Below are 19,983 nucleotides of genomic sequence, written 5' to 3' on the forward strand. Positions count from 1 at the left end.
AAATATTATCTTCAGTAAAACAAACAGATTTGCAATAAGGTCTGCTGTTTCAAATGGAGGGCAAAGAGGATGCAGAGGGATGTAGAATGTGGCTGTTAATGGGATAAGAAAAGATTATACAGAAGTTCTAGATAATAGAACGGGTGAGAGTGTAATCAAAAGAAATTGGCTGTTAGCATGCAGAAAAGGAAGAAAGAGACTCTGAGGGAACAGGTAAACAAAAGGAAAAGAGAGCAAGAAAAGTAAAGAAATAAAAACTTAAATTTTTCTATAAGGAGAAAAAAGAAAATCTACAGTATAACAGTCATATAGTAATGAAACCTCCCAGTGTTCAGTAGCCTGATGCATGAGAGGTACCTGACAATGAGCTTCAAGCCTCCAGCAGGCGTCTCAGGATGGGTTTTGCCCCACCTAAAGATCAGAGCTAAGGCTTCCAGGATTATCCAAGATGGCCGCTCTGGCTTCAAAATGTGTTGGCAAATGGGGAGCTGCCATTTGCAGGGTGTGGACGTGTTCAGCTGGAGTTCCTGGAGGCAGGATGCGGTTGGTCAGGCAGGGGTCCTGGAGGTCCGGTGTGTCTGTTGTGGTTGTGGGATCCTGGAAGCCAGGTGCAATCAGTCGGTCTGGGGTCCCGGTGATAGGGTGCAGTCAGTTGGTCTGGGGGTCCTGGCGGCAGGGAGCAGTCAGTCGATGTGAGGGCCCCAGATGCAGGGAGTGATTGGTCGGGCTGAGGTATCCTGGAGACGGGGCTCGGTCAGTCTGGCCAGGGGTCCTATGAGGCCTGGGTGTTGTTTCAAAATGGCGGCAGCCACGTTTAATCAAACCTGCAGGTACTGTCACAGTGAACTTCCAGGCAACAGCAGGCAGGTGGTGCTCCACTGGTGGTCGGCGATCAGTTTGCTGACTGTTGTCAGACGATCGTGAAGTGAACCTCGTGCGTTGGGTGATGGATAGGTGTAAGGCAGGCGATGAACAGGCAAGAGGCAGGCAAATGGCGGATGGTAGGCTCTTGACACTGAGCAATCTGCACTCAAAAAAGGCGTCAATATGCTGGTAGACTGCAGGTCATCACAGCAGACAAATGGGGTTAAACACCAGGGAATCAATAAGCAGCAAAAACTGCCTCACCAAGAAACAGATGTCCTCTGCTTGAAACCAGAGTTACAGAGTGACCTGGCAGTTGAGCTCTCTAGGTAGCCTTCCCAGGGCAGTATTCTCCACCTCCCCAGAACGCTGGGGTCGTCTGGTCCACCACCTCTGTGTCTCCTGCTTCTTGGCTAACTTCAGGTAGCTGTTTTCTGTAGGATCTCAAGTCCCTGCCTGGAGCTGTCCTTCAATTCATCACCTAGTCTTCCTGGAAGCGCTGCCACCTGTGGGAACTCCCAAATGCCTTCTTGATTTGGGTCTTCTGCATGGCAGGGGACGTCGAAAGCCAGCAGGGGGATCCAGCACCAGAAGCGGGGGCGTGGGCGACTGGGCACGGTGCTGGAGCCAGGAAAGCTGCCAGAGGCTAAGGACGCATGCCCTGGGCCGCTGCCTTAGGTGCGGGAGGTGACGCTCCAGGAGGCCAGGTCAGGTGGCCTCTGGGTGGCATGCATCGAGGAAGAGGGGGAACACTTCCTGGAGGCCAGCGCCTTATGGGTCCCGCACATGCTGTTGTAGATTTTTTATTAGTAGTATTATTACAATTATTTCTATTATACCTACTATTATTCCTACTTTTCTTTTCCTTTATTAATATTTTTCTCACTCTATTTTCCTCTTATCTATCTGTTTCCTTGGAGATTCTCTCTCCCTTTTCTCATGCTAACAACCAATTTCTTTTAATTCTGCTTTCACTATTCCTACGACATAGTACCTCTATAGACTCACTTCTTATCTTATTAATGCTGTATCCTACACCCCTCCCCATCCTCTTTGTCCACCATTAGAAATTGTGGTCCTAATTGCAAACCTATTGGTTATGCTGTAGATAATAATCAAACTCATCATCTCTGTTTATTAACACAATATGGTTAATACCTTAATGGGGACAATGTGGGTTAAGAATGCATGTCGTTTGTATTTTGTGCTGCTAATATTGATCTCTTACTTCAAGGTGAGGTATTGGGAAACCTGCAAGGACACTATAAGTCTATAGGGGAGAAACTGCAATACCTCATATTTGCACTGCTAGAGGGGAAGGTACATGAACAACATGAAAAAACAAGGGAAGAAAGTGTCCCAAACAAACCTAGATGCTATATCAATAGACCTAATGACAGCATGGCAGAAGAAATGTCAGAAAGTGAGTTCAGGATGTACATAATTAAACGATCTGAGAAATAAGCAATGAGACAAGAGAGCAAATGCAGGCAATGAATGAGCATGCAAATAAATAGTTAAAAGAGCAAATGCAGGAAGCAAAAGGTAATTTCAATAAAGAGATAGAGATTCTGAAAAAAAAAAACAAACAAATCCTTGAAATGAAGGAAACAATAAACCAAATTAAAAACTCCATAGAAAGCATAACCAACAGGCACTTGGAAGACAGAACATCAGACAATGAAGACAAAATATTCGATCTTGAAGATAAAGTTGACCAAACAGAGAAGATGGTAAGAAATCATGAACGAAACCTCCAAGAATTATGGAACATCTTGAAAAGACCAAATTTAAGAATTATTGGGATTGATGAAGGCACAGAGATGTAAACAAAGGGAATGAAAAATCTATTCAATGAAATCGTATCAGTACATTTCCCAAACCTGAAGAATGAAATGGAAAATCAAATATAAGAGGCTTACAGGACACCAAATGTACGAAATTACAACAGATTCACAATAAGGCACACTATAATGAAAATACCTAACATACAAAATAGAGATAGAATTTTAAAGGCTGTGAGAGAAAAGTATCAGATCACATATAGGTAGAAACCAATATGGATATCAGAAGATTTCTCAGCATAGCCTCTAAAAGCTAGAAGGTCCTGGAACAACAACAAAAAATACCCTGAAAGAAAATGGATGCCAACCAAGAATCTTATATCTAGCAAAACTTACCTCCAGATTTGACGACAAAATAAAATCCTTCCATGATGAACACAAGCTAAAAGAATTAAGAAATAGAAACATTGTCAGCAAAATATTCCATGAGGAAGAAATGAAAACAACAATGTAAGTCTGCAAAGGGAGGATCTACCCTAAAGGAATAGCCAATTAAAGAAGAAACCAAGTCAAGTTAAAAACCAAAAATAAGCAAAAATGACCGGGAATACAAGTCATATCTCAATAATAACCCTGAATGTTAATGGCCTAAACTCATCAATCAAAAGACATAGACTGGCAGATTGGATTTAAAAGAAAGACCCACAAATATTCTGCTTTCAAGAAACTCATCTCATAGAAAAAGATACCCACAGACTAAAGGTGAAAGGATGGGGAAAAACATACCATGCACATGGACTCAGCAAAAAAGGCGGAGTATCCATCCTCATATCAGATAATGTGGACTTCAAGCCAAAGTTAGAAGGGATAAAGAAGGACATTTCATACTGCTTAAGGGAAGCATAAATCAGCAAGGCATAACAATCATAAATATATATATCCCAAACCATGGTGCATCCATGTACATTAAATAAATCCTTCTCAATTCCAGGAACCAAATAGACCACAACACAATAATACTAGGTGACTTCAACACACCTCTCTCACCATTGGACAGATCTTCCAGACAAAAACTTAACAAAGAAACCATAGAACTCAATAACACAATCAATAATTTAGACTTAACAGACATATATAGTATGTTCCATTCATCAATGAGTGAATATACTTTCTTCTCAGCAGCACATGGATCCTTCTCTAAAATAGACCATGTGTTATGCCACAAAACTACTGTTAGCAAATACAAAAAAATGGAGATACTACCTTGTATTCTATCAGATCATAATGGAATGAAATTAGAAATGAATGATAAAATCAGAAACTACTCCAATACCTGGAGACTAAATAATACACTATTGAATTATGATGGATAACAGAAGACATCAGGGGGTAGATAAAAAAATTTTAGAGGTAAAAAGAGCAATGATACAATATATCAAAATCTCTGGGATGCTATGAAAGCAGTACTAAGAAGAAAATTCATTGCATGGAGCGCATTCAATAAAAGAAGAAGAAGTCAACAAACAAATGACCAAACATTACAGCTCAAAGCCCTAGTAAAAGAAGAACAGATCAACACTAAGAGTAGTAGAAGAGAGGAAATAATTAACATCAGAACTGAAATCCATGAAATTGAAACAAAAGAAACAATTAAAAAATTGACAAAACAAAAAGTTGGTTATTTGAAAAAATAAACAAAATTGATAAACCCTTAGCCACACTAACAAAGAGAAGGAAAGAGAAAACTCAAATTACTAAAATTCATGATGAAAAAGGAAATATCATGACAGGCACAATTGAAATACAAAACATAATTAGAAGCTATTTTGAAAATGTATACTCCAACAAAATAGAAAATCTTGAAGACATCAACAGGTTTCTAGAGACATATGATCTACCCAAACTGAATCTGGATGACATACACAATTTAAATACATCAATTTCAAGCATAACAAGCAAGAAAAGTTTGGGACCAGATGGAGTCTCAGCAAAGTTCTACAAGACTTCAAAGAAGAACTCATTTCAATATTCCTCAAAATATTCCATGAAATAGAAAAAGAGGGAACCCTTCCAAACTCATTCTATTAAGCTAATATCACTCCAATACCAAAACCAGACAAAGACATCAGGAAAGAAAACTTCAGAACAATATCCCTAATGAACATAGATGCAAAAATTCTTAACAAAATTTTAGCAAACCACATACAAAAACATATTAAAAAGATAGTGCACCATGATCACATGGGTTTCATTCCAGAGATGCAAGATTGGTGCAATATCTAGAAATCAATTAAATGTAATTCATCACATCATTGTTAAAGTTAAGAATCATGATTATTTTAATAGATGCAGAAAAAATATTTGATAAAATACAGCACCCATTCATGCTCAAAACACTAGAAAAAATAGAAATAGGAACATACCTCAACATTGTAAAGGCTTTCTCTGCTAAGCCCATGGCCAACATCATTCTAAATGGAGAAAAACTGAAAGTACTCCCCCTAAAAACTGGAACGAGGAAGCCATACCCTCTTTTACCACTTCTATTCAACATAGTCCTTGACAATCTAGCCAGAGCAATTAGACATACCAAAGAAATTAAAGGGATATGAATAGGAAAAGAAGAATTCAAACTATCATTATTTGCTAGTGACATGATAATATATTTAGAGAGCCAAAAAGTTCTTCCAAAAAACTTCTAGAACTCATAAATGAGTTCAGCAAAGTAGCAGGATATAAAATCAACACTCATAGATCTAATGCATTTTTATTCATAAGCGATGAATCCTCTGAAAGAGAAACTAGAAAAACTACCCCATTCACAATAGCTTAAAAAAATAAAATACTTGGGAATCAACCTAACAAAAGAGGTGAAAGACCTCAACCATGAAAACTAGAGAACACTAAAGAAAGAAATTAAAGAAAACCTTAGCATATGGAAAGATCTCCTGTGTTCTTGGATAGGCAGAATTAATATTGTCAAAATGGCCATTCTACCAAAAGCACTATACAAATTCAATGCAATTCCAATTAAAATCCCAATGATGTACCTTATAGAAAAAGAGAAAGCAATCATGAAATTCATTTGGAAGAATAAGTGACCCAGAATAGCCAAAGCAATCCTTGGCAGGAAGAGTGAAGCAGGTAGTATCACACCAGACCTTCAACTTTACTACAGAGCAATAGTAACAAAAACAGCATGGTATTGGCACAAAAATAGACAGGCAGACCAATGGTACAGAATAGAGAACACAGACACAAACCCAAATAAATACAATTTTCTCATACTAGACAAAGGTGCCAAAAACATACAATGGAAAAATGATAGCCTCTTCAACAAATGGTGCTGGGAAAACTGGAAATCCATACACAGCAAAATGAAACTAAACCCCTATCTCTCACCCTGCACAAAACTCAACTCAAAATGGATCAAGGACCTTGGAATTAGATCAAAGACCCTGCACCTAATAGAAAAAAGTAGGTCCAAATCTTCATCATGTCGGCTTAGGACCAGTCTTCCTTAACATGACTCCCAAAGAGCAAGAAATAAAAGCAGGAATCAAAAATTGGGATAGATTCAAACTAAAAAGCTTTTACTCAGCTAAGGAGACACCAACAATGTGAAGAGAGAGCCTACAGAGTGGGAGAAAATCTTTGCTACACACACTTCAGATAGAGCACTAATCTCCAGAATCTATAAAGAACTCAAAAAACTTTACACCAAGAATAAAAATAACCCAATCAATAAATGGGCTAAGTTAATGAGAAGATACTTCACAGAAGGTCTATAAGCAATCAATAGATATATGAAAAAATGTTTAACATCTACCCTAAGATTTCTTCTCACCCCAATTAGAATATCTCTTATCAAGAATACAATCAACATTAGGTGTTGGTGAGGATGTGGTGAAAAAGGTACACTCATACATTGCTGGTGGGGTGCAAATTGGTGTAGCCACTCTGGAAAGCATTATGGAAATTCCTTAGAAAACTTGGAATGGAACTACCATTTGACCCAGCTGTCCCATTCTTGTGTTTATATCTAAAGGACTTAAAATCAGCATACTACAGTAATGGAGCCACATCAATGTTTACAGTCTCTCAATTCACAATAGCTAGATTGTGGAACCAACATTGATGCCCTTCAACAGATAAATGGATAAAGAAACAGGCATATATACACAATGGAATATTACTCAGTCATAAAGAAGAATAATATTATGACATGTGCTGATAAATGGATGGAGTTGGAGAATATCATGCTAAGTGAAATAATCCAATCCCCCAAAACCAAAGACTGAATGATTTCTCTGATAAGTGGATGAGGATACATAATCGGGGGTTGGAGGGAGGCAAGAATTGAGCAAGAATGGATAATATAGAGGAAAATGAGGGGTGGGGAGGGGTTGGGGGGAGGGAAAGATATTAGAATGAGACAAACATCATTACCCTACGTGCACGTATCATTACGCAGATGGTGTGACTCTACTTTATGTACATCCAGAGAAACAAAAGTTGTATCCCATTTGTGTACAATGAATCAAAATAAAAGAAACATAAAAAATGAAAATACATGAAAAAGGAAAAAACTGAAAAATAAAAAATGCATACCAAAGCAAAAAAAAAAAAAAGTGATGGCATTGGGAGTAGAGCTGGAGAAAGGAAAATGTACACATGACTGTCCTTGGTTTTGTCCTGTGAACCTGGGTATGCATTGTCAACTTGATCCCTTTCTGACTCTGATGTCTGATTTCAGTTGGATGAATGCATGTGCTTCCTTTTTGGAGTTATCTTATGACTTGTAATTTCTGGCAAGGTCTCTGTCTCTGTTCTAGTAATGTCAGCATGGAGACCTGGATCTTTCCTACTTTATTGTTACCATGATCCAATTCTGGGTCTTCTTCCAGGAGCTAGAAGTTTTGGCTAATGACTCTGCAAGTGGAAAGTACGTTACTCCTTTATTTTCACTCAGAATAGGGGCCTGAGTGCATGTTTAATTGTAGACTTAACACTTCTTATGCTCTCCACTTGATACCATCAGAGGTCATAGGAAGAAAGTACTGGTAATCTGTCAGTAGCTGTGGGACTCTCACTGGAAGGGGTTTACCTCTCCCTAATAGGGCATTAGTTTTAGATAAGACCTCCAATCTAATTTGTTAATACTGTCATTGTTCATGTACTCACCTACATTGAAATGTATACAACACAATCATCATCATTATTTATCACTAATGATAGCTCAGTCCTGTCCTGAAAGTAAACATGAGGGACTTGAGTTGTGGCTCAGTGGTAGAGTGCTTGTCTAGCATGTGTGAGGCACTGGGTTTGATCCTCAGTACCACATAAAAATAAATAAACAAAATAAAGGTATTGTGTCCATGTACAACCAAAAATATTTTTAAAAAAGTAATCATGATTATTTCCTAGTGGATGTACATGAGGAAGTATGACTTAGCATCATCTCCCAGGTGACTGCAACATATCAACTACCATGTCATTGATAGTTTGGTCTATGTTACAACTGTCAAAAAGACTTCTAAATTAATGTCAGGGATTTATTTAGTTGACATTTGGGTTGCAGCCTAATGCTTCTTTCTTTGCTCATCAGGCCTCTTACTTTTTAATTATGGGTTATCTCATGTGACTTATAACAGAGAATGAGAGATTCATTTTGCTATTTCATATGCTATGGCATGCATGGTGTGGGAACTGAAATTACTAAATGTTTAATTCCAGACAGCTTTCTTTCTTGTATTGTCAGGAGGTGAATGGTTCATATCCTGGTGAAGTCTAGAAGACTGCTACTATGTTTCTTCTACTTGCTCTTCATTTTCCTTACTGAAAACTGCCTGAATAGCCTGTATATTATCTGAATTTTCCTTATCAGCAAATCAATGCTGTCATTTTTAGTTGAAGTTTACATGTTTTTCTGCATATGTACACAGGACTTTTAAGAGCAGATTCTAAAATTCTAACTTCTTTTACTCCCATTCATTAAATTTAATGAAATGTTTTATTTTGACATGATTGTAGATTCACATGCAGTTTTAAGAAAGAATGCAGACTGTATTTCCTTTCCCCAGTGGTGATAGCTTACAAAGATTGTAGTACAATATCATGCCAGGATATTGACATTGATACAATCAATATACAGAGTAATAGTATCCTCACAAGAATCTTTCCTGCTGTGTTATAACCATATGCATCTTCCTCCCCCATTCATTTTATCTATAATTATTGATAGGCATATGTCACCTAAATTCCTTTTGTAATTAGATAGAATGCTCCCACCTTCAATAAATCCTAGATCCAATGAATTATCAGTAGAAAGCAACTATTATATAGGTTTGTAATTATGTGTGTAGCTCTTTCCACGTAGCAAATCCTGGATCTGTTAAATAGCAGAAATCATTTGAAGCTACCTTTAAGTAATTCCTTGGGGTTAAGAGGGTGAGAAGACTGGTAAGGTTCTTACTAAAGCCTTTGCAGTAATCAGGTATGAAGTGAGAGGCAGTGGAAGTAGTAGGACCTCTTAAGAGAAGAGGCACAGTCATAGACTGTGTTCCAAAGACATGGCTATCCAATAATATAAAATGTAGTATCCAACAGAATGGTGTAAACTTTTCCTTGACTAAAGCCTATTTGGAAATCTTCAAAGTTCCAGTATGTATACATGTGTACAGGTGGAAGGGGGTATGTGGCAGGAGTGGGTGATGTTCTCAATAGGTGTATGGTTTCCTCTGGTTCTTTTAGAGAGGGTACAGAAATGATAGCTATATCCATGATAACAGAGTCCAACCTCATCTAGAAGGAGCTTGATCAGTGCTGAAGTAGGGTGTGGTTGGTTTGTAAGGCTGATATTTTGCCCTAGTAAGAAAGTGAGGCAGAGGACTATTCAGACTTCAGTAATTAAGAAAGTACTCTGAAAAAAACTTGATGCTGAGCATTCCAGATCTTAGTTTCACTCAATGTACATTTGTAGAGTATTTACTATGTGTTAAGTCACCAACCATTGAGGTTATAATGCCCCCAAAAAGTAAGAAATTGAGAGCCCAGTGGATATACTAAGCATCAGACAGACCTAGGATCATATGAGGGCAACAATAGAATCTAGATACCAATTTTTAAAAATGTTTTTTTCATTAGTGTATTATAGTTAATACATAATATTGGGGCTTATTTTGACATAATCATGGGTTATAATTTACTGCAGATAATCCCCCAGTACTACTTCTTGTATGTGTGTGCCAGGTATTAAACCCAGAGCCTTGAGCATGCTACACAGATGTTCTATCATTGAACTTCTTCCCCTCTCCAAGATCCTAACTTTTGGCATGACTGAGACTTTTATAAGACTCTATGCTCTAGTCAGGATTTGTTTTAGTATCTAGTGCATTTCCTGCCTAGGTTATTATTAAGGCTTAAAATTAGGAGAAAGATAGACATACAGATAGACAGATGGAAATGAGCCTGAGTAATTCAGCAGAAAGCAAAGGCTAATACTATATACCAGTTCAACATTCCTTCATCCTCAGAGCAATGCAAGGACCATTTAACACTCAAGATATCAGTAAAGGGATTGGTACAGCTTTATGTCACTCTGAATGATATCGGTGGTCTGAAAAATCTATAGCTGACTGAAAAACCCTGAATGCTTTGCTTAGGATCAAAAAAGTTTTCATTAACATCTTTAATCTGTGTAATGAAATCTCAAGTTATTTTTCATGCCTTTATTTTTGCTTGAACCAGTAACCAAAATCTCAAGAGGATATAAATTAGGATGTGCCCTAGAAGAGTCATCAATCAAAGATGGTAATTATTTGGGGGAACATAAATGATTTGAATAACAAGGAAAAAGCCTGTTGTTGACAGAAACACATACACTTGTAACTATTGTTTCATTGCTCATGTAGGCCATGAAACAAATCAAGAGCCCAAGTCACATAAAAAAATCTGATTTTAGACTTTCCTCCACAACCTTGGTTTTCTGGAACTTAGGATTTGATTTCCTCTGCCAATTACCCTTAGTGCTTTCTCATTTCCTTTCCTGCGTTTGCTTGATTTGTGTTTTCTATCATAAAAAAGTACTCCACACCTTTTCCCTTGTTCTCTGTCTCCACATCAGATACTCAGATACTTAGGTACTCAGATAGCAAACTTCTTTTAATGAGCTGGTGAAGATATGCTGACTATTTAACAACCCTCAACATATATGCTATAACATAAAGCATAATAGCATTTCAATGGCACAAAGTCTATGTTGATGTTACTGGTTAGACCTTTGTCCTGTGTAGCTCTTTTCTAAATGTTGACTCAAGAATGCAGCCTCCTTCCCTTTTATGATGATTCTGTCTTCAGTAAAAGCCTCTATGGTCACTCCAGAAGGGAAAGTGAAAAGATAGAATATTCAACATTTGATTCAGAAGTTGTATATACTTTACTTCTATTTTCAATTCATTGATCAGAATTAGTCACATAGCACCACATAGGTGGAAGAAAGACTGGGAGATGAAGAGACTGGTTATGCAGTCACTTCCCAGTGACATCACCACAGTTGGGTGTACTTCCACCTATTTCTGGCTCACAATTCTTTGTAAACATTGTTCCTTGAGAGTGCCTCAGCTACCTTCAGATCCCTAAGTAACCCTCTCTGTTTCCTATTTCTGGGTGAATTATGTGGAATCACAAAATCCTCCTCAGCCAAAGTCATCAATAAGAAATATGATCATTTCCACATTTAAATAATGTATGTGGAGAATAGTAGGGCACCACTTTATGTCAATAACTGCACCAGCTTATAGTTTATGCTTTTTGGGACAAGAAATATACCCATTAAAATTTAACCATCACTACAGAAAGACATATGCTGCATGATCTCACTTATATGTGAAATCTAAAAATGTCAAACTTATAAAAATAGAGAGGGGTTACCACCATTTGAGAGTCGGGTAAATGAGGAGATGTTGGTCAAAGGTAGAAACTTTATAATATGAGTAACTTCTATTAACCTAATGTACATCATGGTGTCTATAGTTGATAATAAAATATATTTTAAATTTACTAAGAGTCAATCTTAAGCATTCTTCCCATAAGCACATCATACTACTCACACAGGTATCTATGTGAAGAGATAGATTTGTTAATTATCTTCATTGGGATAATCACTTTACAGTGTATACGTATGTCAAAATGTTATGTTCTATACCTTAAATACATATTTAAACTCATTTATACCTCAGTAAAGCTGGAAACAATTGAGTCATCACTTAGAGGACAACAAAAAAATAAATAATTGTCAATTTCTGATCAGGTTTCCCATGTTAATTAAATATCATGACTTTGAGATATTATTTAAAAATTATGCTCTACTTTCCTTAGATAGAAGCTAGATTTTGTTGGGGTCAATTGTGTTCCATAAGATGTGTTCTCTGGTACTGTTTTCTGATGTATACAGATGTGAGAGTGACTCCTTCCATTCTGGAGCCTCTGTCTTAAACACCTTGCTCTGGGGCACCTTTCAGCATAACACATCAGTAACAAGGGCTAAATATATTTGTAAATGAATGGGTCCTTGAAAAGGCTAAAAATATTGCACTTGATTCTCCTGACTCCCTGGCTTCTATTAACTTGCAAAGACCAAGGAATATCTTGGGGTTCTTAATCTTCTTCATTTAATTCAGGTCGTGTTATTTACATAAGCATTCATTTCCTGACCAAGGACTGCTGTTCTCCAAAGATAGGGGAATGGTTAAATCATACTATATGTTGGAATATTAAGAAATATTTAAATTTGGTTTTTAATATTTTAATGGCCATTAGAAAATGCCCATAATATGACATAGTTTTAAAATATATACATGATCTGAATTTGTGTGTATATATGTACAAGTAGGTGCCTATGTGGGCATAGTAAAAGGATTGGAAGAAAATATATTAACATTTTAACTTGGTTATGTCTGGGCAGTGGAATTGTGTGTGGTTTTTATATTCTTTATATATTCCAAAGTTTAAAAATGAACATGAATTTCTTATGAGGAGAACATTAGTCACTACACTTGTCAATCAAGTCCAGCATCTAAACATTCTTATTAAAATTATTAGAGGCTAGAGGAAAGGAGTGAGTTTTGCCATCTTAAAGTATTTGAATTCTTTCCCTTCGAATGCAAAAGTGTGGAGTGACCTACCATCCAAAACATTGGTATATCACTTTTCCCCATTTCTAAATTTATTGCTGAAACTTACTAGTCTTTACAGACAAATATTTCTATGTGAACTGCAGCCTTTCTTGTCAGAAGTGTACAATAGAATCACAATTGCATAAGCACATGTCACAATTAAGTCATGAAATTGGAATCCCCTGGTGGATTGTATTATTCTTTGATTTCCTTTTGCATTGGAGGTAGTATTGCATATGAGAAACAGCATAGTGCATTTAGTCAGCTTCCCATTGCTGTGACAAAATATCTGAGAAAAACAACTTAAAGGAGAAAAGGTTTATTTTTGCTCCCAGTTTGAGAGCTGTCAGTCCATGGTTAGCTGGCTCCATTGTTTCTGGGCCTGTGGTGAAGCAGAAAATCATGGCCAGGAGTATGTGGTGGAGCAAAGCTGCTCATCTCATGGCAGTTGGGATGGATGGAAGGAGGGAGGGAGAGAGAGAGAGAGGGAGAGAGAGAGACAGACAGACAGGGGGGAGAGGGATGTCATGGACAAAATATACCTTTCCAGGGTACACCCCCAATAATTCACTTCCTCCAACTAAGCCCCACCTCCTAAAGTTTCCACCAACTCCCAATAGTGCCACCACCTGTGGACCAAGCCTTCAATACCTGAAATTTTGGGGGACATTTAAGATTCAAACCATAACACATAGGCTTAGGTGCTCATAGTGGTTCTGTCATATATTAGCTTTGTAGCTTGTAGCCAGTTACTTAATGTTGCTGAAACTTTGTTTATCTGGAAAAATTATGAAGATTAGAGATAATAAATGTAATCTGAGTTTACTGCTTCATCCTTAATTGATGGTAGCTTAATTGCTGCTGTTGCTCCTGCTACTTCTACAATTGTGACTACTTCCATAACTGTGAACATGACAATCCCCTCTACCAGTGGGAATGGTAACTCCATATATCCTCTGTGCTAAATTAAGGGAATAAGTTTCATTGCTATAGCCTAACATCTAGTTCCAGTCATTGCAACATTCAGCTGCTTTGCATGGGCAGGACAAAACTTCTCTACTTCCTTCCTCTGCATCTAGCAATTAAGGGGTTAAGTTCTGATGAAGCGAAGAACTTTCAGTAACTAGTCTGGCCCTCAGACCTGCATCTTTTCTGATTGTTCAGTATCTGTGGGGTACTGATTATTAAATATTTTTGATATTACACCTGGTTCTAGTCAAATAATGATTAAGGCAACTCATGCATTCTCTATGTTGCCGAAGAATAAAATGACCAACTGTGTGTGAACAATGAAGCTTTGAAAAGCAGGAGAAGATTTTCAGTAAATGAAAGTTGATGATAAAATCTTTATTATTTCTCTTTCCCCATTGTGAGTCCCTCTTTGGGACAGCTTGTGTGTTCAGGACAGTATTGGCAAGTGCAGCTGCTGTGATCCTCTGGAAGCATATTCATGGAGGGTATCATTGACACTAATGGGAAATTTTCCTTTTCAATTTAATTTCTAAGAGATGTAAAAGGCTACTTCCAAAACAAACAAAAAGCTAAAAACAAAACTTTTACAATCAAAAAACAGACCTGCTACAACCTTCTTAACTACCAGTTTTCTGACTGGGATTTCAAGAGAGAAGCCAGATACTGAAGGAAGTCTACCTGAATCAAATGTACAAGAATTTTCTGTGTATGGACAAGGCCTGGCCCATTAATGACTTTGTAAAATAAAATCAGTGAAGGCAATATAACATTTTCAAGCATTCAGTTCTAGTAATAGCATCCAAATTCTTCTGCATTTAATTTGAGAGCTCAGTTGCTTTGTTATAATTTGTGTGTGTGTGTGTGTGTGTGTGTGTGTGTGAGAGAGAGAGAGAGAGAGAGAGAGAGAGAGAAATATTTGAATTAGATGATCTATATGTGATACAGTGTGGAATATTCTCCAAAAATAATTTTAGTCTAGACCAAACCCTGAGAATTAAAATATCTTGACTATAAATTTGTCTTCTGTTTTCAGTCATGAAAGGACAGTAAAGGATCAGTTTTTCTTGTCTCTGCTAGACTAAATGCAGAAAATCTCCATGATTCCCAATCTTTCCATAAAATAGGGTCAGAAATATTGCTGGCCAAATCACATGCCCTAATGGGATGAGACATTGAAATGGATGTCAATTCTGTCCTATGAGACCATTATTAAATTAGGATTTTTGGTGTCCATTTTGGGGAGGATATGTTTCTTACAAAAGAATGAATTTGTATTTAACCTGGGTTAAAAAGGTAGTGATGCCAATGATTTCTGACCTATGTCTTAGTTTCTTCATTTATATCAAAGCGGTTGTGTAGTGATTAAACTGAGCTGGTCAAGGTAAAAACATGTACTAGAGGTAGGACTAGAGACAGTGTCCTTTCAAGCATCTGCATTTGGGGAGTTGGCAGAACAATGCTTGACTCTGTGGACATAGAATTAATGCAGCACTACTCCCTAGAGTCTGTTGGGATAGTAGCCTGAGAAGGCCCAGTGCTGCAGTCGTTTGTTTGGATACCTGAGTGCTTCTGGTGTTAAGAGGGGAGCATTTCATACCTCCTCTTCAGTTTATCTGGCCAGGCAGTCTGCAGTTAAGCAGATCAGATTGTCTCAATTTAAGCCTCCAACTCTTCCATATTCTTTGAAACAAACTCTATTTAATTCTTAATCCACCACAGTGTATCTTGTTTTCTGAATGTTCTGTTTCTTTATAGTATCCCTGTCTTGTAAACTTGTCCTATTTTATTCCTTTGCACTCACTTTATGGTATTTGAGGAGGAAACTTATATAACCCTGAATGATTCTGTTTGCCACAAATGGAAGTCTCCCAACATACACCACTTTAGCTCCTCCTAGGGACTAATAAGGTTCCTTCCTCATCTGCCCAACAGTTCCTCCATTAGATTATGTTGTCTGATACTTCAGCCACTATAGCTAAAGGACAGGATCTTCTCCACAAAGACAGAGAAACCACTAAGACTTAGGTTTCATTTTTTCTCTCACAGCACAAGTCTTGGCCTAGTAGATTTTGGAATCAAACAATTGAATTCAGATCCTCATGCTGTCATTTACATACCACAAGACAGGAAAAATCAACTAACTTCACTGAGTTTTTCTATCTGTAAAATGGAAATAAGTTTAAAGTTTATTAACATTTCACAGGTTCCCAAAGCTAGAATAGATCCAATAAAGGAGAGCTCTTATTAAATTCATATAAGGCAGGGGATGAGTCTGAACAACTGATCGTTTGCACAATTGGTTACCTCAATGGGAAAGAAAACCAGTGAAATCAATTATTTGCAACCAAATATGAAGAAAAAATATGAAGAAAAAAGTGTGTGATTTGTTAGAAAGTCTGATACGACTGACAAAGTCAGTTTAACCAGGAAAGATATTTCTATGGGAATTTTTCCTAACTAAAACAAATTTTTTTATTACATTCACAAACACACCAGCATCTTTAGATCAGTGAATTACTAAAGTGGAAGCATTCTCTAATTGAAATGTATTGTCTATTTGGGTATTTGTAAATCATTTCAAATCCATTAAATGGGGATAGAGGACTCCTTTGACCCTTTTGTAGACCCTGAAATGAGAAGATGGTAAATAAGAGACACGGTCCCTGCTTTGAAGGAGATGGCAAGAGGGGAGAAGAGATGTATATTTAAGGCAATAGAAAAAAAACAATACAAACTTAAAAAATTCGGAAAGCTCATATGAGTCAGATTTTTTCCCCTTGCTGCAGTCACAGGAGAGAGGAAAGGGGTGGCTTTTTGAAGGGGGTTGGCTTTCATCTGGACTTTAAAAAGGTGTAGGTTTCTTTACCTGTTATGTGGACCATCTAAGTTCTGACTTCTGAACCATGTAGTAAGCCACCAGCACATCAGCACAAAGGCGCAGGAGGCAAACTGGTAGCAGGAGTTCTAACACAAGAAGTGATGCTGTTTGTAGATGTGGCTGCAGATATTAAGGCTGATAATATACAACCCATGGCCTCCTTTTGTCAGAGTCTGGAGCATTGGGTCAGCCAATCTCTGACAGGCCCAAGGCAGCTGTTCAGTCTAATACATCTTTGTTTGAACAATTGGATTAAAGTGATGCTTTGATATATTGCTAGTCATCTTTTATATCCCCAAATCTCTGACACTCTTGGCTTCCTAGATTTTGTATTCCTGCTGGCTCTAGCAGCCCCGGGAGTACAGCATCTTGAGAGTCACAGGACCATAAATACACTTCCAAACCCTTATCAAGGAGTATTATGAAACTCTACTTAGTCTAATCAGGTGTATAATGCTTGTTCGGCCTCTGTTGGCCATCTTCCTGATAAAGTACCATAGGGAAGAGTACTAATGACTTACTTGTTTATTTTTAAATTTTTTAGCAGATTGAATTGTTATATTATTTTTTTATTATTGTCAGATGATAAAATATTAGCATTAAAGGAAATTTTTAATGTAAAATCATTTACTAATTCTACCATGATGCACAGGATGTTAATGCTGAGTGCTGTAACAGACAGATTATATCTTAGTGGACTATCATACTAGATATTTATTTCTTGCCCATTAAATCTCAGTCAGTAGAGGTGAGGCTCTCCCCCACAATCAATGGACTCAGACTCACAGAGATTTTGCCATCTTCAACACATGTTTTCCAGATATTGATATCTCACTCACAGACAAGGAAAGAAATGACATGGGAAATGTTGATGAACCAGACAGGAAGTCGATCACATAAATTCTATATAATTCTATTGGCCAGAACTCATCCACATAGCTTTGCATGAATGTAAGGGGAGGGACTGGGGTTGTAGCTCAGTGGTAGAGTGCTTGCCTAGCATGTGTGAGGCACTGGGTTCAATCCTGAGCACCACATAAAAAATACATAAATATATCATGTCTATCTACAACTAAAAATATTTAAAAAAAGAATGCAAGGGGAACTGGGCAATGTCCTACCTGTCAAAGCATTCACTTTCTGGAATCAACCCATTTTAGTGCAGCCACAAACAGCTTCTAATTTCAATTTTGCATTACTGCAATCATAATATACTGCTTTGTGTCCTGCGTTTTCACTTACTATTATGTTAAAACCTTCACTGTTTGCAGTTTGCATAATAATTTTATTTGCCACACAGTATTCAGTTAATTGTATTGATGAATCTTTATTAAACTTCGTTATTAGACATTTAGGTTACTTTTATGATTTTGAGATTTTCTCTGTCCCATCCCTCCCTTCCCCTTCCCTCCCCTCCCCTCCCCTCCCTCTCCCTCTCCCTCTCCTCTCCTTCCCTCTCCCTCTCCCTCTCCCTCTATCTCTTTCTCTCTCCCCCTCCCCCTGTGACTTGAACCCAGAGCCCAAAATATGTTAGGCAAGTGCTCTACCACTGAGTCACATCCCCAGTCCACTATATATTTTCTATGAACCTCCTTTTGCTTTAAGATTTCCCCTTCTGTTAAATCATTTTCTTAGAATAAATTCACATGAGTTGAATTAGTGAGTCAAAAATGGAGGCTCTTATATATTGCTATACTACTTTCAAAATGATGTTTCAATTCAAAAGGCCACCAGTGGGCTGTGAGGATTTCTAGTTTTCCCTGCTAAGCAATAAGAATTAATATATTGCTTTTCTTAACTGCAGAGAGGCCTAGATGAAGCATAATCTTTTTCCCTAGTTATTGTTTGAAAAATTATCCTTAAATATTTGAGAGAGTATTGATTGGTCAAAAGGGATAGTCAAAATTCTTCTTTCCAAATAGTTGAATAAATTATGGTACACTCACAAAATGGAGTACTATACATCTATCAGAATGAATTAGGGAGATCTCTAGTAAACTGATTTGAAATGAATTCCAGGGTATACTGTTATGTGAAAAGACAAGTATAAAGGGCCATCAGTAATTTCTACTCTTCATGTGAGCAGGAAAGGGATATAAGAAAATATAGACATATCCCCTTATTTGTACAAACGATACAGGAAGTGTAAACCAGAAAATAAAGACTGGTTATCTACAGGATCTGGGTGAAAAGTGGGTGGAAAGAAGGGAAGCATGTGAATGAGGTGATAAGGATAAGGAGGTAGTGATACTTCTCAGTGTTTTTTTAAATATACTTTTGACTCTTAGAACCCTGGAAACATTTCATACGATAGATGACTCAATAAGTAAAATCAAGAAGACGGAGGGAGGAAAGATTCAATTAGAATATAAACCATAACAAATGAACCTAATTCTATTTAAAATGAATAATACAGTCACAATGAAAGGAATCTGGAAGAAAAGAACTGGCCTAAGTAACTGTGATAGGTAGCCTCTAAGATGGCCTGTAATGATCCTCACCCCCTGACATTCTTGCCCTTGTGTAATCTCTTCTCCTTGAGTTTGAGCAGGATTTAATAATTGTTTCCAGTGAAAAGAATGTGGTAGGGATGATGGAGTATCACTTCTGAAATTAGATTAAAAACTATTGTGGCTTCTGCCTTTGGCATCCCTTCTTGCTTGTTTGCTCACTTTGACAGAAGATAGCTACCATGTTTTGAGCTGACCTATGGGGCAAAAAATTGATTTGTCAATAACCAGGAGAAATGGAGCCTTGTCAACAGCCACATGAATGAACTTGGGAATGAGTCCTCACCAAGTTAAGTTGTAAGATAAATTCAGCCCTCATTGACACCTTGACTGGAACCTTGTCAAGAAATCATGAGCTAAAGGTATCCAATAAAGCCATGCCCAGATTTCTTACCCACAGATATTGTTAGAAAAATTTATGTTTTTAATTAATAAGTTTTGGGGAGAAATTTGTTATGTAACAATAGATAATAAGTTTGAAAAACAGTATTCTGATTGGATATTATAAGATCAAAGATAAAAATGTGTACCAATACTGTATTCTTATTGGTAATGTTATTCACAGGGGTATTGTTCAGAAATTTTTTAACAAATTTATGTGATCAAGATTGAACAAGTAAATGGATTTATTATAAATCATAGGAACCAATTTTCTTTTTGGTGGAGAAAGATGTTACAAATAAGGAAAGAGGGAAGGCTAGAATGAACTTTGAGGTGTTGAAATGGATTCATAAGTATCAGTATGAATTCATGTTTTTTAATAGAGATAGAGATAGACATAGGAATAGATATTGATATGT

Source organism: Sciurus carolinensis, chromosome X (genome assembly GCF_902686445.1).
Source record: "Sciurus carolinensis chromosome X, mSciCar1.2, whole genome shotgun sequence".
NCBI classification, from domain to species: Eukaryota; Metazoa; Chordata; class Mammalia; order Rodentia; family Sciuridae; genus Sciurus; species Sciurus carolinensis.